This window comes from Hemicordylus capensis, chromosome 4, assembly GCF_027244095.1.
Source record: "Hemicordylus capensis ecotype Gifberg chromosome 4, rHemCap1.1.pri, whole genome shotgun sequence".
Classification (NCBI taxonomy): Eukaryota; Metazoa; Chordata; class Lepidosauria; order Squamata; family Cordylidae; genus Hemicordylus; species Hemicordylus capensis.
Window position 1 is genome coordinate 115,273,048 of NC_069660.1, and position 20,962 is coordinate 115,294,009.

The 20,962-nt window shown below is 43.9% G+C and overlaps 1 long non-coding RNA gene across 1 annotated transcript in view; it reads right to left on the reverse strand.

Annotated features, from left to right (window-relative positions):
• The window catches only part of LOC128352874 (uncharacterized), a 30,094-nt gene extending 9,144 nt beyond the window's left edge, over positions 1-20,950 (reverse strand). The window contains exon 1 of the long non-coding RNA XR_008320673.1: positions 20,892-20,950. This is a non-coding gene — a long non-coding RNA (uncharacterized LOC128352874). The remainder of the gene's footprint in view (positions 1-20,891) is intronic.
• Between the last annotated feature and the right edge of the window lie 12 nt (positions 20,951-20,962).

The following is a 20,962-nucleotide window of genomic DNA, read 5'->3' on the forward strand; positions in this document are numbered from 1 at the left end:
GAAACTCTCTTCACTCTTGCTGGGGTAAATTTTAATTCAAACTTGTCTGGCAATGATGTCTAGTTGACTGTGGCAGTGTCTGCATCCAAAGAGAAAAGCTGCTATCTCAACAGTGATGAAAATAAAGATATTAGCCACATAAGTTACTGGGAAATGCCAAGAATATTAATATATTTTTGGGATTCATCTGTGTCGCTGACAAAATGTATATACATGTTTTGATGTATTTAAAAACTGTGACTAAATCACAATGTGGTTTTTGGATTCTTCTTAAAAAGGAAAAAAATGAGCCTTGGCATGTCCTTGACATGAGTCTTGTTCAAGTTCTTTTTATAAATGAAATGGCAAAAATACAGTAAAAATAATATGAGATGAGTATCATCCTTTTGTTTTCCAAGATATTAAGCTTTCCATTTGGTATCTGGTTTATAAGTGGAAGGGGCAAACTATAAGGATCTTATTCTGTGGCTAATGAGCTGAAATAATGATACTGGCTAATGTACTGCACAGTGAGTCGTACCAGTCAAGAGCCTGCCCATTCACCTTCCGAAGGCAGAGGCTGTTCTATGCCTCTGAAACTGTGCATCATCACAGCGGTGACCACTGAAAAGCTTGGTCACACTTGTGATGAAACACAGCTTCAGAGATATGGAGCAGCCTCCATCTTTGGAAAGTGTGCGGATGGGCTCTTGGCTGGCACAGAAGCAGTGAGCCTGAATCGCTCCTGGATGCGTGTCAGGCACTGATCCCAGGGTTGCTGCAAACGTGTAAACAGCCCTGATATTGTTGATGATAGCCAGTAGTTGATAAAACACAAGGGTGATTTCCCCCCCATAGATGTCGTATATGTGTCAGGCAACTTTTACGGTGGTGATTCTCTTTATTTAGCAGGGGGAGAGTAACTGGCCCTCTCCATCCCCAGCACAGTACCTCCAGTGACTGTTGCTGGTGTCTATCTTATGTTTCGTTTTAGAATGTGAGCACTTTGGGGACAGGGAGCCATCTTATTTATTTATTATTTCTCTGTGTAAACCACCCTGAGCTATTTTTGGAAGGGCGGTATAGAAATCAAAATCATCATCATCATCATCATCATCATCATCATCATCATCATCATCCACCAGTGAGGCACTACCTTGGTGTGGATGTGGGGCTTGCGTGCTCTGAGGAAGGTGAGAGCTATGCCAGAGGTCCAACCATACTGGACAGGTCTCACCAGAGGAGCCAGGCAAAGAGTGCCTCTCCCATCAACAATATGGTGAGACGTAACTTTAATAAATCTATACTGGATTGGTTGTCGCCCGGGTCAAGGACCGCACCAGGTGCTGGAGTCCCTGGACATCTGGTGGCAAGTGGGCTACAGGACTCAGGATCTTCAGTTGAGCAACCAGGGCTGGAGACTGCAAAGTTACTGGAAGAAACATTGCTTAACCGAAAATATATATACGGAAAATGCCAACAAGGAAATAATGATCTGCTATTACAAGTCTAGTCCAACTAGAAGAGGTTATTTAAAAGAATGTACCAAATTTGGAAAGAGAAGGATCCAGATACAGAAATAACAGAACAAAGGCTAGCAGACCAGAGAAGATTCATAATAAGAAATAAAGTGTTCACAGGAGTTGAGCTGGAAGAGCTGCAAAGAGCAACACAGGCTCAAGATATGGAAGAAGAATTACCACCAACTGAAGAAGTTGCTCAGGTGCAGGTGGAGGAGGAGGTGTTGGAAATAGATGCCACTGTTGCTGAACTGTTTCAAAATCAAAACCAGGCAACCGCCCCTTTGCCTTCACCTCAAAAACCCAAATGCTGTTTAACAGAAAAGCAACAAGAACTAAAGCAAAAAATAACTGAGCACATGAACCAAACAACCACCAGGGTTCGACTTGCAGCTCTAAAAACAGTTGCCAAAAAAACAACTTGCTCAGGCATTAAAAGATGTCAATGCTGCACTTGCAGAAATAACTTCCAATAATTTGCAAGAAATAAACCAACTAATGTACAGTGTAGCAACAGTAATAACAACACAAGAGCTCGGATAGAAGATCAGTGGACCTGTAAAAAAAGAAAGTAGTATATCACCTAAATGGAAGGTTCGATTAGAAAATAAAATTGCAAGACTTAGATCAGATGCGAGTAAATTGAAAGATATGAAAGAAAAGAAGCTGAAGAATGAAAACACCAAACAGTATCTGATCCAAAAATACCACCTAGATTCAAGGAAAATTAGAGAAGTCCTGGAAATAATAAAACAACAAACAACAGAAGTGTCAAAGAAGATTAGCAGATACGAAGCCAGAATTACACAACACAGGCAGAATCTCCAATTCCAGTCAAATCAGAGACGTTTCTACCAAAGCATAGAAGGAGAAACTGCAAGAAACATAGAAACACTAAATAAAGAAGAAACAGTGCAATTCTGGGGGAAATTATGGGACAATCCAATAGATTATAATAAAAAAGCAGGCTGGATGAAAGAGGTCGAAAATGTAACCAACAAATGCAAGATCTAATAATAACACCAGAATTAATAAGTGAAAGAGCAAAGAAAATTAAAATTGGATTGCTCCAGGCGACGATGAACTGCATGGCTTTTGGCTTAAACACCTAACAAGCCTTCATAAACAACTATCAAAACAGTTCAATCACATTTTGCAAGGAGGTGATATTGAACAATGGCTAACAACTGGGAAAACTCATCTCATCATGAAAGACCCAGCAAAAGGTGCAGTTCCAAGTAGTTATAGACTGATAACCTGCCTGCCAACCATGTTCAAATTATTAACTGGAATAATAGCAGATGAAGTGATGCAACACTTATTAACTAACAAACAGCTTCCAGTTGAACAGAAAGGAAATTGCCCAAACACGAGAGGCACAAAAGACCAGCTGCTGATTGACAAAATGATTTTAGAAAATTGCAAGAGAAGAAAAACCAATCTAAGTGTTGCATGGATTGACTACTAGAAAGCCTTTGACTCATTGCCTCACACATGGATACTAAAATGTTTAGAAACAAGTGGTGTCAGCAAAAACATTCAGATATTTATGAAAAAAGCAATGAGCATGTGGAATATACAGTTAACAATCAATGGCAAGACACTTGGACAGGTTAGCATTAGAAGAGGCATTTTCCAAGGGGACTCACTATCCCCTCTGTTGTTTGTAATCGCCATGACTCCACTTTCACAAATACTAAATAAAACAGGCCTCGGATACCAAACATCTAAAACATCAAGTCAAATCAACCATCAGCTGTACATGGACAATCTGAAGTTGTATGGAAAGTCCCATTCAGAAATTGAATCACTGCTAAACACTGTCTGTATATTCAGTAGCAATATAGCAATGGGGTTTCGACTAGACAAGTGTGCTGCATTAATAAGAACAGAGGGGGGGGGGAGAAAAACAGAAGGAATAGAACTGCCCAATGGAAGCAACATCAAAACCTAGAAGAGAAAGAAGATTACAAATACTTGGGCATTCTCCAGGCTGATAACATTGCACACACTGAAGTTAAAAGAAAAATGGGAAGTGAATACATCAGGAGAGTTAGAAAAATCCTAAAGTCCAAACTCAATGGCGGGAACACCATACAAGCCATAAACACCTGGGCTATACCTGTTATCAGATACACTGCAGGAATAATAGACTGGACCCAGGCAGAGCTAGAGACGCTAGATCGTAAGACCAGGAAAATCATGACCATCAATCATGCTCTGCACCCCCCGCAGTGATGTGGCTATACCTCCCTCGCAGGCTATACCTCCCTCGCAGCTCAGGTGGAAGAGGAATGCTGCAAGTCCATCAAACAGTAGAGGAGGAGAAAAGAGGCCTTGAAGAATATATCAAGGACAGTGAAGAAGATGTACTTCAAATGGTCAATAACGCAAAACTATTCAACACCAATTAAACAAAGCAGGCCTACAAGAAAGAGCAAGTCAAGAACAGAGCAGAAAAATGGAAAAATAATGCACTGCATGGTCAATATTTGCACAATATAAGTGGAAAATCAGACATCACCAAGACCTGGCAATGGCTTAAGAATGGCAACTTGAAGAAAGAAACAGAGGGTTTAATACTGGCTGCACAAGAACAGGCACTAAGAACAAATGCAATAAGTGCAAAAGTCAACAAGTCAACAACAAACAGCAAGTGCCGCCATTGTAAAGAAGCAGATGAAAAAGTGGACCACCTAATCAGCTGTTGTAAAAAGATCGCACAGACTGACTACAAACAAAGGCATGACAAGGTAGCAGGGATGATACACTGGAACATCTGCAAAAAAGAAACATTGGTAGACTTACCGTGAAGGGTTCTTTTTCTGGTATGGGGAGGGCATCCTTCACGTGACGGGTTATCAGGTTCCGCATGCTCTGAGACAGGGCCAATCAAATTCAAGTTCGTCCTCTTAACTGTGCTGCGTCGCCCCCTAGACCCCAGTTCTGGTCATGTAGAGCGAATGAAAATCACGATGAACCTGAGGACGCGAACACATCAGCCACATAGAACAGGAATTTGAAAGGTAGCGGGAAATCAACTTTTTAGAACGTAAGAACCAGAGGCTAAGAAGAAGTAAATGCAGGAAGAAAAAACAGCAGTGATAGATGAAACTCTATGCCCTAGAAGTTGCTCCCGCCACCCGCACTGAGAACATCCCCCGCCTCTTCATCATCCGCGGGAGGGCCGGATGCCCTCCCCATACCAGAAAAAGAACCCTTCACGGTAAGTCTACCAATGTTTCTTTTTCCAAGGTATGGGGAGGGCATCCTTCACGTGATGGGACGTGCCAAAGCGATTAACTTAGGGCGGGAAGCAGATGTCTAAACCACCCTTTGCAGCACTGTACGGGCCACAGCAGCCCGCGACTCAAAAAAGGAAGGGATCTTATAGTGTTTAACCAAAGGGTTCGTAGATGACCATGTAGCCGCTTTGCAGATCTCCTCCAATGGGGCTCTAGCCGAGAAGGCGGCGGAGGCAGAGGCGCTCCTAGTTGAGTGTGCCATAATGCGTTGAGGAGTCTGTAAGTTTGAGGACTGATATGCCAGGGTGATAGTAGCCCGCAGCCACCTAGCGAGCGATTCCTTGGAGACCTTGGAACCCATCCTGGAGGGCAAGTAGGAAATGAACAACGAGTCTGAACCGTGTAGGGGCTTAGTACGCTTGATATAAATGCGAAGGGCCCTCCGCACATCCAGGGTGTGCCAAAGTTTTTCCTTTGGATGAGTGGGTGCCGGGCAGAAAGACGGCAGAACAATCTCCTGACTCCTATGAAATTCCGAGTTGATCTTGGGCAGGAATGTAGGATCCAATTTCATAACCACTGACTCTTTTTGGAAAATACAGAGCTCATCCCTTACTGACAAGGCCGCTAAGTCTGACACCCTCCTCATTGAGGTCACTGCGATGAGAAAGGAAACTTTGAACGATAGCAATCTTAGGGTAACTTTACGGAGAGGCTCAAAGAGAGCCTTGGTGAGAGCATTTAGAACTATATTTAAGTCCCAGGAAGGGAACCGGTGAACCATAGGTGGGCTTAAATTTGACACCCCCTTCAAAAAACGTCGTAGATCCGGATGCAATCCGGTGCCACACTTGCTTGAGACGTCAATCACCGAAGCTAGTGCGGAGGCTTGCCTCCTTAATGTGCTGGGACGCAAACCTTTATCCATCCCGGCTTGTAAGAAGGCAAGGACAGCCGGCACCCCGGCTTGGGACAGCTTGGTTGTATTCTTTTTTGCCCAAATGCAGAATGCCGCCCAAGTGACCTGGTAAATGCGAACCGTCGATGGACGCCTGGCTGCTAGGATTGTCTTCTGTACCTTGCTAGAGTACCCTTTCCGTCTCAATATTTGGCGCTCAACCTCCAGGCGTGAAGGCGTAGCCACTCTGGCTCCGGATGAAGAACCGGACCCTGGCTGAGAAGATCCATTCTTGTGGGCAGTGCCCACGGGGCCTGGACGGAAAGGGCCACCAGGTCTGAAAACCAAGGTCTTCGTGGCCAATATGGAGCTACCACGATGGCTTGGGCCCTTTCAAGGATAAGTTTTCGAATGACCGATCCCAGAATCGGGAGCGGAGGGAATGCATACAGTAGTCCCCGAGGCCACCTGGAGACTAGTGCGTCCACTTGCTCTGCCCTGGAGCATTGATGTCTTGAAAAAAATCGCGGGAGTTGACAGTTCAGAGGAGAGGCAAACAAGTCCACTTCCGGAAGCCCCCACTTCTGAACAATCATCTCGAACACTCCCGGGTGTAGGGCCCATTCCGCCGGATCCAAGGTTTGTCGGCTCAACCAATCCGCTTGAGAATTCTCGACCCCCGACAGGTGTTCCGCCGTGATCGACTCCAGGTGTCTTTCCGCCCATGTGAACAGCAGATCCGTTTCCCGCATCAATGATCTTGATCTCGTCCCACCCTGACAATTTATATGGGCTTTTGTGGTAATATTGTCCGTCCATATTAATACATGGCGCCCCTGCACCAAGTGCTGGAAACTCAGCAGAGCCAGGCGGGCCGCCCTGAGCTCCAGCCAATTTATGTTGTTCTTCGAGTCCTCTAGCGACCACTTGCCTTGCGCCTGTTGATCGAGGCAGTGAGCCCCCCAGCCGCGGAGGGACGCATCCGTCGTGATAACGACTTTCTCCAAGGCTTCGAGTGGCAGCCCTTGGTCCAAAGCTGGGGATACCCACCAAAGAAACTAACGGCGCACCTTCACTGGTATCCTGACCCATAACATTCTCTTTTCCATAATCGCCTCCTGGTAGGGGAGGAGAAGCCATTGGAGGGGCCTTGAATGCCACCTGGCCCAGGGGACACAATCTATACAGGCGATCATCAGGCCCAGAACTCCTGCAAGGCACATTAACGAAGCCCTTCTTTTGGTCAGGTACGGACCGATAATCCGGAGCATCTTCTCCCTGCGGTCCCCAGGTAGACTCACCGTCGCCGCGGTGGTGTTGAATAGAACCCCTAGGTGCTTCAAGATCTGGGAGGGAACCAGGTAACTCTTGAGAACGTTGATGATGAATCCATGTTCCTGGAGGATTCGCACTGTGAGCCTGACGTCCCATTTGGCCTGTCTCGCCGATGTTGATCGAATCAAAATGTTGTCTAAATAGGGGTAAACGTGTACCCCCATTTGTCTCAAATGCGCAACTACCGCCACCAACAATTTAGTAAAGACTCTTGGGGCAGATGACAGGCCAAACGGGAGGGCCCGGTACTGATAGAATCTGTTGTTGTAGGCGAACCGAAGGAACTTCCGGTGAGTCGGGTGTATTGGCACGTGCAGATAGGCCTCTGATAAGTCCAAAGAGGCCAACCAATCCCCAGGAAGGACTGCCGTCTTGATGGACCGGAACGACTCCATCCTGAACGGCCTTTTCCGCACGCACCGATTTAGATGTTTCAGGTCCAGGACCGCTCTCCAGGAGTCGTCCTTCTTTGGGACTAGGAAAAGGAGGGATAACACACCTTCCGGGGCCTCCGTCACTGGGACGGACTCTATGGCTTGAATCTGTAACAGATGTTGAATGGCCTCCTCCATGAGGTCCCGTTTCGACTGGTTGGTGGAAACTGGGGTTTTGAAAAAGAAACTGGACGGATTTTTTGAGAACTCTATATAATACCCTTGGGCCACAGTTCGGAGCACCCATCAGTCCGAAGTCGTGGTCCTCCACCTCTCGGCAAAGTCCCGCAACCTGCCACCGACCGCCAGGGCATCATTGTTTGTTATTGCGGCGGTCCTGTGAGGAAAAGAAGGATCCCGCTCTCCCCCTGCCAGTACCTCTATACTTGTTGTTCCACGACTGGCGCCAGGGCTGTCTCTGTTGGCTCCCTCTGAAGTCTCCACCTCTGAAGCCGTCTCTAGACGCGAAGGAGTAAGAGCGGTTGGGTGATCTGTAGGGGCGAAAGGAGGTCGAAAGTTGGGCGAAAGGAGGGCGAAAGTTGCCCGTCCCACGAAAGGGTCTCCTCATATCCCCTCTGCCTACCGGCATGGCTTTTTTCTTATCACGTGTTTCCACGAGCACTGGCTCTAAAGCATCCCCAAATAGTTTTGTACCCCTGTACGGGGTGGCAGCCAGGGCTGACTTAGACTTAGAGTCTACACGCCAGTGCTTTAACCACAGGCCCCGACGCACAGCTACCCCAGCTGCCATAGCTGTCGACGCATGTTGCAGACAATCTAAACTAGAGTCTGCCGTGAGGGCAGAGGCCCTGGCGATCTTGTTCAAACCTTGCCGAAGCTGCTTGTTTTCTGGAGGAACTAGCTTGGCCAGTTCCTTTGTCCATAAAATAGTAGCCCTGGTGAAAATAGAATTTGTGGAGGCAGCTCGTATGACCGTTGCTGATGCCTCGTGCCCCTTGCGCAGAAGATGGTCCGTTTTCTTCTCCTCCGGTGATTTTAAGTATTCCTCTCCTTCTTTATTCACCAAGGCACCAGTTACCAACTGTGCCACTGGGGCATCTACAACGGGTACTGCTAACAAAGACATAATGTCAGGTGGAAGAGCATATAATTTCTTTGGGAAATATAAGGCCGGTTTGGAAGCCACTGGAACCTCCCATTCTGCCAGCATGACCTCTTTAAACAGGGCTGGGAATGGAACTGTCGCCGCAGACACCGAGGTAGACGGGAAGACTTCCTGGTCTAAACCTGTGACCGGAGGTTGTCCAGTCTCTGTGGAGATATCTTTAATGGCTCTTTTTGCTTTAGTCAGCAATATTTCAAACTCTGCTGCTGTAAACAGCCTGGAGGAAGTAGGTTTCTCAGAGGGGGTTTGTTCGTCAGAAAGCTCCCCTTCCTCCCTCTCTGAGTCCAAGTCTCTAGACCCGGAGGATGCAGGACCGAACTTTGACTTGTTATGTGTCCCCGCAGAGCCCTGGGGGGCCCCCGATGTAGGGCAAGCAGGGGCGGGGGCAATCTACATGCCCTGACTAATACTTTTCTCCTGATTAGGGGCGCTAACCATCACTTCCGATCTGCGGTATAGGCTCACAGCCTCCTCCTCTGAGGAGGATACTCCGGACAAGATTTTTCTCCCCAGGCGCCTTCTCTTGGAACGCCTGTTCAGCATGATGCACTCCCCCAAGGGAATGGCCTGCCTTACCGGGCTAGAGTCTGGCGAGGAGGAGAAGGAGGGACGTCGTCCTCTGCGTGGCTGGTTAACTGGGGCTGCATTAGGGAGGGCCGAAGCAGCAATAGTAGGGGCCGATAAGGGAGGAGGCAAACTAGGACCAGCCTGATTCAGAATTGGGGAGACCACAGAGAGACATTGCTGTTTAACAAACTCCCCCAGCCAACGAAGCTCCTTAGTAGAAAGCCGCTCCCCGTTCGGGCTGGTCACCCCCGAAAATTCTAGGTCCCCGGGGCTGGAAGTGCTCACCGCATTAGGACCAAGCGCCGCCCCACTTGCCAACTCCTCCGTGCGTGCCGCCATCATCTCAGTTTCCCTCCGTATTTCTGGAGGTAAAACGCCTGTCTCCGGGGCTTGTAAAATGGTGGCCGCCGCTTGCGCGGGAAGCTCCGACGGCGCCAAAACTGGTTGCTCCGCCCACACCGCTCTAATCTGAAGCCGCTCGCTGAGCGGAGTAGCGGGGATTGAGGGCTTTTTCGCCTTTTTCCGTTTTTTAAGCTTTAAATTATCCGCATTCTTTAAATGCTTAGATTTCTTTGTCGCCTTAAAATGCCCCTTAGAAACAGAGGACGAGCTGGGCAAGGCGCTGCACCTTTAGGCTGCCTCCTGGGGAACATTAACAATTGCCACAACATCAACCGCTCCGTCCCCAGTTCTCTCAGGAACTATTGGGGCATGCTGAGGAGCATCAGAAAGAGGGCCTTCCGAAAGGGATCCTCTGAGCATGTCCCCGGTGTGAGCCAATTCCATAATTGCTCAGAAACAACGTGTGCAGGGGGGGGGAGGGGAAAAACAAGCAATCACTAACGAGTGGTCAAAGCGAAGAACAAACGGCACTAACGGATGGGGAGGGAGGAGCAGGGAAAACCACTGAAGGAACGAACAAAGGTAGCAGGAGACAAACAACTCACAAACGAAGGGAATGCAAACGCGGCAACTTCTTCCCCCCCCCCCCCCCGGCACACAGTAGAAAGTAAGTAGAAGGTAGGATTGTGGCTGAATTCCTTCACAAGAAATAAGAGATTTCCAATCAAACACGGTGTACTGTCTTCAGAGCTAGACAGGACCAGAACTGGAGTCTAGGGGGCGACGCAGCACAGTTAAGAGGACGAACTTGAATTTGACTGGCCCTGTCTCAGAGCATGCGGAACCTGATAACCCGTCACGTGAAGGATGCCCTCCCCATACCTTGGAAAAATACAAGCTACCTGTAGCCAAAAATTGGTGGGACCATACAATTGAAAAAGTTGAAGAAAATGAAGATGCAAAAATATTATGGGACTTCCGACTACAAACAGACAAACATCTGCCACACAATATACCAGATATAACTGTAGTCGAGAAGAAAGAAAAACAAGTTAAAATAATCGACATAGCAATACCAGGGGATAGCAGAATAGAAGAAAAAGAAATGGAAAAAAAATCACCAAATACAAAGATCTACAAATGGAAATTGAAAGGCTGTGGCAGAAAAAGACCAAAATAATCCCAGTGGTCATTGGCGCCCTGGGTGCAGTTCCAAAAGACCTTGAAGAGCACCTCAACACCATAGGGACCACAGAAATCACCATCAGCCAATTACAAAAAGCAGCTTTACTGGGAACAGCCTATATTCTGCGACGATATCTATAGCAACAGCAACAACATTGACAATAAAATTCAGCCAACCCAGGTCCTTGGGAAGGACTCGATGTCTGGATAAAACAAACCACTCAATAACACCTGCCTGACAGTGTAAATAAATAAATATATAATATATGTTACTGCTGCTTTAAGGCCAGCTAGGGGACAGTTGGCAAAAGGATATTTGAGACACATGGATGGAAACAGGAGTGAGCTCAGTGCAACCTCCTGTTAATGTTACTTGTTGTTCTAAATCAATTGGCAAAAATCAATTAAATCAGTCAAATCAATTCTTTAAAAATCATTTTGTTTCCACTCTGTTTCCCCATCTAATATAGCTGAAGACACTGGCCAGCATCCTGACTAACACTGCAGAGGTGTGTCCCCTTTGCAGGCACTTGCATGCAGTGGGCAATTTTTGCCTCTCTCTCCTCCCTCCGGAAACATTCTTTCAGGGCTGTACTACTTTAGGGACATATTTAGGGGTATTATAGAGTGCTTCTGAGGGAAGAAAAAATGGAGAAAAATTCATCCCATGCAAGCACCTGTGCAGCAGGACTCTGGAATACTAAATGCTGGTCACTATTCCTTTCAGTTTTAATCAAGGTTCCCCACTAGAAAGAGCAGCTTTGTGTAGTTGCTTTATTTTGTATTCACTTTCTAGTGGAGTACAAAGTATATCAACAGTGCAAGCCTCTTGATTTAATTGTGTTTATTTAAAAAAAAAAAATTACCCCACCCCTGCCACACACTGCTACTTGGGGCACAACAAAAACAATAATAAAAGTGTTCCTCCTTTTAAGATAAGTCCTTTTTATGCCAGGAAACAGTAGCTACTTCTGACACACTTAAGGCAGGAAGCATTAGTGGAAGCAAGATGACTGCAAGATGAACTAGATTGACTGTCTAAGATACAATGAACAATAACAATTTATTATACCACTTTTCAACAAAAGTTTCCAAGGCGGTTCACACAGAGAAATAATGGATAAATAAGATGGATCCCTGTCCCCAAAGGGTTGAGAATCTGAAAAGAATCATAAGATAGGCACCAGCAACAATCACTGGAGGAATTATGTTGGGGGAGGATAGGGCCAGTTGCTCTCCCCCTGCTAAATAATAACCATGTTTAAAAGGTGCCTCTTTGCCTAGTTAGCAGAAGCAAGCTAACTAGCATTAGCAACAGGCCACAACCAGGCTCAGGCTACACTAAGCTCCAATGTGCAGTGAAAAACCTGAATCATGTATGGAGTGCTCCCTGATAGCTTGCAGGGGCTTTGACGTAAATCTGGACGATATGTGAACACACATCTGCCCTTCCAAAGTAAAATCACTATCTGGCAGGGCCCTGGGCATTTGATTCCAGTCTCTTTTTGCTAGAAAGTGAGGCTTTACACACGTGCCTAATAGGGTTCTGCGTGAAGAGCATATCAGGGGGCTAGCTCTGGGCAGCATAATTACCGTCTCTGTCATGGAGCCAGTTGGGGCTGCAGGGATCAGGGCCCACCTGGTCCCCAGAAGTCCCTGAATGCCTAGAGGTTTGTTTTAGCCTCCTGGTCTGGGGGCTCCTCATGAGTCACCATGGCACAGAGTTGCACCATGGCAAATCACAATCACGGAAACAGGGCTAGCAGAGCGCTCACTCTGCTAACCTCATTTTAGGGGAGGGGTATTTAGGCGGGCTAGCTGCCGCTGAACTACCGGGCTCACCCACGAGCCTGGTGGTTCTCACAACTGCTCAAAGATGGGCTGGGTTCCCTTAGCCCACTTTCAAGTGGTTGTGAGAATAGCCTTAGTGTCTGGGGGTTGGCCTTAAAGCAACAGTAATATATACTCTGCCAAAGTCACAATTCAGTGTCCTTAAGCCTATTGCCTACCCTGGGTTTATGAAGTAACCCTGTGTTGGATTGTTGCCCAGCTCTAAATCAAACTGCTGCTCTGTAGTTTCTGAATGTTTGAATCAGTATGTACACTTCTGTACAATTTTCCCTTTAGACATGCATAGCTTTCAGTTGAAGGAGGGGAAAATAGGAATCAGCTTTTACATTGACAATGTTTGTTGTTGTTCTAATTAAATAATGTAATTGAAGCTGAAATGACCCATCTGCTAGTAAATATTTTGTTTGAAAGGCACTGCAGTTATTACCAGCCTAGAGAGAGGATATATCTATACTGACTGACAGGCTTAAAATGAGTACTGTCATCCCATCATTTGTAAGGTGGGTTGCTAAATTGGTCTATTCAAACCACAGTGGCTACCATTAACACCTTCATTTTCTACATGCATGTAATTAACCTTACCACAGTGTTCACAGTATGCCCCATGCTAACTTTAGCACAAATGAGGCAGTCATATTAAATATGCAAAAGGAAATGAGAGAGATTGTGATTGGCAAGCACTGCAGTATCAAGATCAGCAGTCCAAAGCACTGGAGAAATACATAACATGGTTGCAAGGATCCACTGATCTTCTGTACCATCCCCTTATTCCTTTACTTGCAACAATATGCATAATGTCTACTATAAGAGCAGGTCATTAATAAGCAACATGGTGCTGTAAACAATGGGACCACATCACCCTTTGTGGGGCAGATGTTATCAGCATATTATTTTCTTTCATATAATAAACTCAGAATGAAAGGTCTGGGGACACTTACGACAAAGACTGGTGATTTGTTTATGACAGTGCACAAACACAGTGCAATGCTCCAAGTGACCTGTAGTAACTGGTCTTCCATTTGCAGAGTAATACTTGAAACCTTTTCCACTCACTTTGCAAAGTGCATTACTATTCCATGCAGAGTCCCACAGAGTGTAAAAAGCTTGGTTTTTCTAGCAGGACATTATGGGAGTAAGCTACAGCTATGGATTTTATTAACTTTTTTTGGTGTTAGAAACTGCATTAAATAGCAATACTAATGCATGGATGAGCTCTGCAATACTCCCATTCCAAAGCTGAGCAGATGGCAGTTTTGCTGTGTCGCTTGCTTTTCATGTTCAGCATTTCATGCGGCATCCTTTACTTCTCCTACAGAAGAGCCTTAAGCTTTCTGGAAACCTATTAAATAAGGACAGGATATGGTGGAAGAAAGATAGCGGGACAGCTCAGATAATATGCCACCTGTGCTTGGCCCTCCTCCTTATTACCACAATGAATCTAGGTGGTTTTTAAAAAAAAAAAAAAATTCTCAGGAAGTATGGTCCCTGAGGCCTCTTTCTGGGATAGATGAGAAGCTTGAAACATATTTCAAACTTTGAGCAAAAGCCAATGTCCAGAATGGTTCAAATAGTTTCTCTCTGGTTATCTGGCTTTCCATATTTATGCCTTTATTTTTCTCAACCTTGAAGTATTCCTGTCTGGTTTTACAGACTTGTTACTTCCTTTTCAGACATATTCCCAAAGAATCGAATAACTGGAATGCACCAAAAAGCACAATCGTCTAACCCTTTTCCAGGCCAGAGAACCACTATCTCCTATGAACCAAACTGAACAGAGAGCCTAGATTCAAGGTAAAATGGACCTCTATATCTTTAATAGCTGTGCAGAAAAAGGAATCTGATAAGTGGCACTTGCTGATATTTCTTACTCTGCACAAGTGTCAAAGGTTCACAAATTTTGTCTTCCACTGCAGCTGCTCACCTAAAACCATGGTAGGTTACAAACAGAGGACCAATCAACTACATAAGATGAATGCAACACAAATAACTCTAGATTAGTGACCCATACCTTTGCCCAGACTGCAAGGGAAGACCTAAAGAACAGATCCTGTGTAAAGTAACTAGCTGATTCCCAATTAATGTGATCAGTTAAGCTCTGAAATATATCCACTGAGAATCTTACCAAAGATAACAATGGTCAACAACCTAACAATGCACTGGTGCTCTATGTGATGTGCTGGTATTTCAGACAAGGTCTCAACTAACGCAACTCTGGTAATCATGGTGGAAGGTGAATTTCAATGATTTCCTCTTCCCCCAGAAGTCTTCTGTATAATCCAAAAACTGACCAGTGCCATGAGATGAGTAGACTAACAACACTTCCAGACCAACTGCACTTCCTATGTTCCTAGCACTGCTGCACTGGGGAAGGATCAATTCTTGACAACCTCCTCTTCCCCAGCAAGCCCTCTGTGTCACCATATATATGTCCCTGAGGATTGCCAAGCCATCAGGGGTATTTTTTGGGTGGCACAAAGAGTTTGCTGGGAAAGGGCAGGTAGTAGTCAAAAATTGCCTTTTTGTTGATCACCAGTTAGTCTGGAAATGCTTAGTCTAGTTCTTTTGATCTACCGGTGCTTCCTTGCTCTGAAATGTCAGCCATTATATTTATATTCAACCTCATCCCAGTTTCCAGGTAGCTATTACAGGGACCAAAACACCACTTTCTAAATGATGAATCATTTTGCCTGGCAATATCCAGCCTGACTTTCTAATACACCCTGGTTATCTTTTGCACAAGGGGGAGGAACTATTTTCAGTGTTCCCACCCTTCCCTCTGCAACCACCTTTGCTTCCTGAAACTATTGCCCTGTGGATTGAGGATGTTCCTGAGGCTCAGGAACATAGTTCCAGGAGTCACAGCTGGCTGCAGAGGGAGGGGAGATAATTGAAAATCTCAGCAGCCCTCACACAATGGAAAACCTTGGTGTGTTAGTGGTGGGTTAGTTCAGATGTCAAGTACTGCTCACATATTACCAAAGTTTTTGCACTCAAGACTACTAGAAGTAGTGCTTTTGATTTTCAAAGAAACTTGTTTTCAGAATTCTGCAATAATTTCCAGATTTTCCCCAAAGGTATCAGATTTCATGGATCTCCATGTTTCTATATCTAGAAAATGCCACCATTTCTGCACATGCATTTTCCTTTCCAATAGAAGGATCAGTTTCAGACATAACAAAAGCAACCTAATGAGGTACTTGCCTTCCAAACAGTGAGCTGCTATGGACCGTTTCTGTGATGTTTTGACATCATTTTTGCTTGATAAATACAGAGCAGCTTTCTGTTGTTCTTGGAACAATCAAATAGTCATTCTGTGTTTATCAAGTACTTTCAGAACATCATGAAAGAAGAGCAGAGGCAGCTCTGTGTTTAACAAGGAGATAACCAACTAGACCTTAAAATTCAAGAAATAGAAAAGATTATCCCTAAATGACTACTGAATGCTCTTAATGTATAAGGTGAAAGCATGAAACACGACCTAGCATAAATGCTGCATGTCCATTGGATTAATGATATGTTCGTCCCAGGTGCTAAAGTCTGAAACCATTTTGAAGGTTCCTTGTTGCTATAATTTATTATTTAGTAAATTTGTACACTGCCTCAAACTTCCGTCTCTCAGATGTTTTCAGCAACATAAACAAATTAAAACAGGAATTAAATCCTTAAAACAATTTAAATCCACAAGTCTAGTTAAAACGTTTGGGTGAATAAATGTGTCTTTAGAGACTTTTTAAAAGTAGTCAGAGATGGGGAGGCTCTTATTGCAGCAGGGAGTGCTTTCCAGAGTCTCAGGGCGGCAACACAGAGGGCCTGTCCCTGTGTAGCCACCCAACAAGCAGGTGGCAACTGCAGATGATCTCAATGCACTTAAATATGCTCTGAGAGGTAGCCACAGTGGTACAAGGAGAAAAGGGGGAAGAAGCAATGTTGGCACTTAACAGGAAGATGGCAGTGCTAGGGTTTGGCCCAATCCAAAGAACCAACGCCATCCATGTATATTGGTCACCCCTGACTACAGCAACCATTCAAAATACTGATTTTGATACTGAGCTATGGAACTTCATCCATTTTGAGATAGGGATCTTTTTATAAGTAACCCTTGTTTATACATGCTAGAAAGGTGATTAGAAGAACACATACCTGTGTGTTCTGTCAGTACCTAAGCTATCTCATGTCCTATCTTTTCCCCCCTTCTCCTTCTAACATGCTTTTTATCCAAGCTATAAAAAATTGTATCATCTAGCACACAGCAGGATGCACTATTATATGTGAAATAAGCTTTACCGGTATTACTGAAATGACAAGTTCATTCTTGACTCCCCACGTACAAAGCATAATGTGTCCCTGTCGAGCTTATTGCATTCAGAGAACTCAATCGCATGTGCGAGCCTCATATTATTTTTCCCTTTCACAACATTTACAAACTGATACATATCTCTCCAAGAGGATAAATGGTTTTTTCCTAAGTCAAAAGGAAAAAAAAATGTCTGCAGAGAATCAGATTGCAATAGCTCTGTTGAGTTCTTCAAATACATACCAAGTTAATGAAGGCTAAACCTCAGTGGGCTATGTTTTTCGATAAATATTGCAGTGGATTTTTGATCCTGATAACCCTCAAATGTTCAGCATGAATGAGCTTTCATGGTCAGCTTTCAATGATTTTGATATTCTACTTAATCTGTAGCTCGGGGTTGTTTGTTTTACTTATCTTGATGGTACGCCTTATACTTAAAGAGTAGGAAAAATTAAAAACAGTATGGGAGTGCCAGAAATTTGATATGCCCAAATAAATACAATGTACATTCCCCATTTTGTTCATGCTGTGACCAGTTTCTTTAGGTTTCTTTAGGGGTCAAACTGGTGTTAGGATTCTCATGTCTCAGAGTTTGACATCAAATTTCAGGGATTTTACCTGAATTTACCTATTTTCAAATCTGTGAGTTAATTCTCAAAATGAGGGTTCCGAAACAAGAGGCACATGCTATTTTATACAATACACCCCAAATTTCTATCACATTCTAATATTTCACCTTTTCTTTTATTCTGTACCAGGATATCTTTCAGATGGTATCATCCATGAACTGAGTATTTTTGCTATGAAAACAATCCGCTGACCCATCATAAGGCACTCCAAATTTATCCTACTCTTTAAGTATAAGGCTTCCTGACTTAGCAGGCTCTTCTCTGTCATCATGCACCATCTTCAGGCTTGATTTCCTGAGCCAAATGAGCCAATAGGGACCTGGCAAGCCTATGAGATATGACAATCTGTGTTAGTACCATTGGATATCACTCATACAGTGACTTTAGTGGCATGAATGTCACCAAAAAGATGCAGCAGCAACTTTTATAAATGATGCAAATAGGACAGACATGAGTCTTAACACATTTACAAGATGAAATAAAAGGGCTGTAGCTTTTAGTTTCTGTCCTTGTTTCTATCTTCCCTAACTGCAACCACTTGTGGGACCTTCTGTCAACATACCCATCAAGACTACATTTGTAGTGTTACTGGCAATGCAGTTGCTCCCCATAACACCACCAGCAAGCCTGCTATGGGAAGTAAACATCCTAATTTGTGCCATGTGAGCAGTACTTGAAAACACTATTTAGTCATCCAAATATTTGTATTCCACATTGTGGCCCCAAAATAGCCCATCCTAGGTAGTTCACAACAGTGTAAATCAACCCATTATTGATGCACTGGGCCAACCACATACCAAAGGTTCAGTGACACCCATACTGTAGCACGTAATGTTTGTATGAAACCAAAATAATAAATCTGGTGTCATGTGCATGCTGTATGCTTCCCATGGTTCCCTAGGCACAGTGTAGACATGGGAGCTTAGGCAGTACTTCTTGCCTAGTAGGAAATCCTCGTGCAAGTGGGCCCCAAAGCAGAGATGCGTGATTTCAATCTGGAAATGAACATGCTGTGTTGTGATGCTCTGTGCAAGCAGTGAGATACCCTAGTTCATTATCTTCCAGAGGACAAAAAATCATGATAGGAATTTTTTTTAGTTGCACCTACCTTTTATTGGATGCTTCATACTTCTTGAAGGTAAACAGCGGATGCATGTTTGAATGATTTTTGAGGAACTTTAGCATATGCCTACACTCTTAGACTTTAGGGCCAAATTTCATATTACATTAAATGTATAATTAGGCCTGATATACTCAGAGGCGTATCTAGGGAAAATAGCGCCTAGGGCAAGCACTGAAATTGCGCCCCTTGTCCAAGCATCTGACACCCATCTTTCAGATAACTTTACCATAATATCAGCTGAAAAATACAAGTCAAGCTCGTTAATCTTTTAATATTTCAAAAACTATTTAGCAGTGGACTTAGCCAGACCAAAAAATGCTGGAAAACTACAAATTTCAGTATGTGGGGGCTCATGAAATACCCAAATACTATGTGGAGATGTACTTGGAAAACTAAACAGAAGTGCCTGTCTAATTCTCTACTATGCATTGTAGCATCACCATTACATAAGTTTTAAAAATTGATGGAGAATTTGACTTTTCCCAGATACTCTATAAATAATTAAAGGATATGCAGAGTAAACTGTGTCACTGCTTGGAATATATTCTAGTCTTTCAGAAAGACAGTTAAAATGAGAGAAAGAGAGCAAGAAACTCCCAGTGGGCCTTAATATTAAGGGTTTCACACTGATTCAAAGACAAACTCACCATTAATAGCCATATTAGCAAGACATCACATTTAACTCACTTATCACAAGAAGCAAAGTAAGAGCAATTGAATACAATCCTAGCTCTTAAGCGTCAGCTCAGTATTCACAAGCCCTGATTCTCTGTACATAGTGCCAATCTGAATATGTGTACAGGGTCTTATATTATTATTTTTTATTATTATTTTTACCCATAGCCCCTTTGGGGGGCTTCCTAAAGGCTGGGGGGGTTGCAAAGATCCCCCCTCACCCCACTGGCCTCTAGGGCCTCGCAGGGACCATTTGAGCATGTGCAGTGGCCGTTTAAAAAAAAAATTTTTTTTTTTTTAAAGGCCACTGAAAACAAAATGGCCACCGTGCATGCTCAAATGGCCTCTGCAAAGCCTGGCATGACCTAGAGCCTCACAGAGGCCATTTGAGCATGCACGGTGGCCATTTTGTTTTTGGCAGCCTTTTAAAAAAATAATAATAATTTTACAAAATGGCGCCCCCTTCAAGTGGCGCCCAGGGCACATGCCCTGCCTGCCCTACCCCTAGATACGCCCCTGGATATACTTTGTTTTCTTTTCCAGATAAGAGCCATAAGGAACAATCTGAATCATAACTTTGGTTCAGTTTGCATCAGAGAGGCCTTTGCTCTATGTTAGCTCCTCTCTCTATTTAGAGAAGCTAAATTTTTGTGCACATGGGATAGAGCCTTCTCTGTTATTGCCCCCAGTCTCTGGAATGTTCTCCCAGTGAATGTCTGCTCCTTGACATCTGTGGTTGTTTTTAAAAAACAACTAAAGAGACTTTTATTCACTCACGCTTTTACCCCTTAGGGGCTGGTGGGTCTCAGCATTTTAATGGAGTTTGTTGTTGTTGTTGTTGTTGTTTTGGTGTTTTATGGTTTTTACTGTTTCACTTATTTTAAGGTTTTAAATGTAACTTCATGGAATTTTATTTCAACTTTTGTAAACTGCCTTGAGATTCATTATGAAAGGCAGTATAAAAATTGAACAAGAAAGAAAGAAAGAAAGAAAGAAAGAAAGAAAGAAAGAAAGAAAGAAAGAAAGAAAGAAAGAAAGAAAGAAAGGTTCTAATTACAGTATCAGAAAGTGCTGGTTTTCAGATCTTCAGAAAAAATATTCCACTTGTAGATTGGTCAGAAAAAAGTAACTTCTAAGGCAGACACTTTTGCTAACTGCCATTACTTTCAGAGTACACAGCAGTCTTGCAAGGCTGACACTAAACAAAGTGAAACAAAAACCATTACTATGAAATGCTTATTTGTAACAGCAAGGAAGCCTATACCAGTTTTACACAAAATAGGAGAAGGAACCTTTTCATTCTGCTGATAGCCTTGTAAGAAACTGGAACCTATAAGAAAAAATGCTTTTGCACTTTTCTTCTTTTATTTTTCCACTGAGCTCTCAAAAGCACTTTGCGAACATTAATTAATTCTCACAACAGCCCTGTGAGGCAGGGAGCTATTAGGTGAAATAATCCTTTTCAGTGTGTTGCCTTTGCCATTGGGAAAAAAAGAGATTGGCCTAAAAAGCTCATTTTCTGCCAAAAAACATAGCCTATGAATAACGTTGGCAAGATGGGAGCCTTGTCGCTGCAGGAAACAACAACTCAAAATGTGAATGCATTAAGAGAACAATGAGGGCTACCATAAATACCAGAACTGATAGAGATCAGGGAACAGGTTACCCTTACATGCTGGGCTTCATACCTTTGAAACATGCAACATGGTTAGTTTTTTGTCTCTCCACCCCTACCCTCCACCGCCGCCGCCGCCACCAC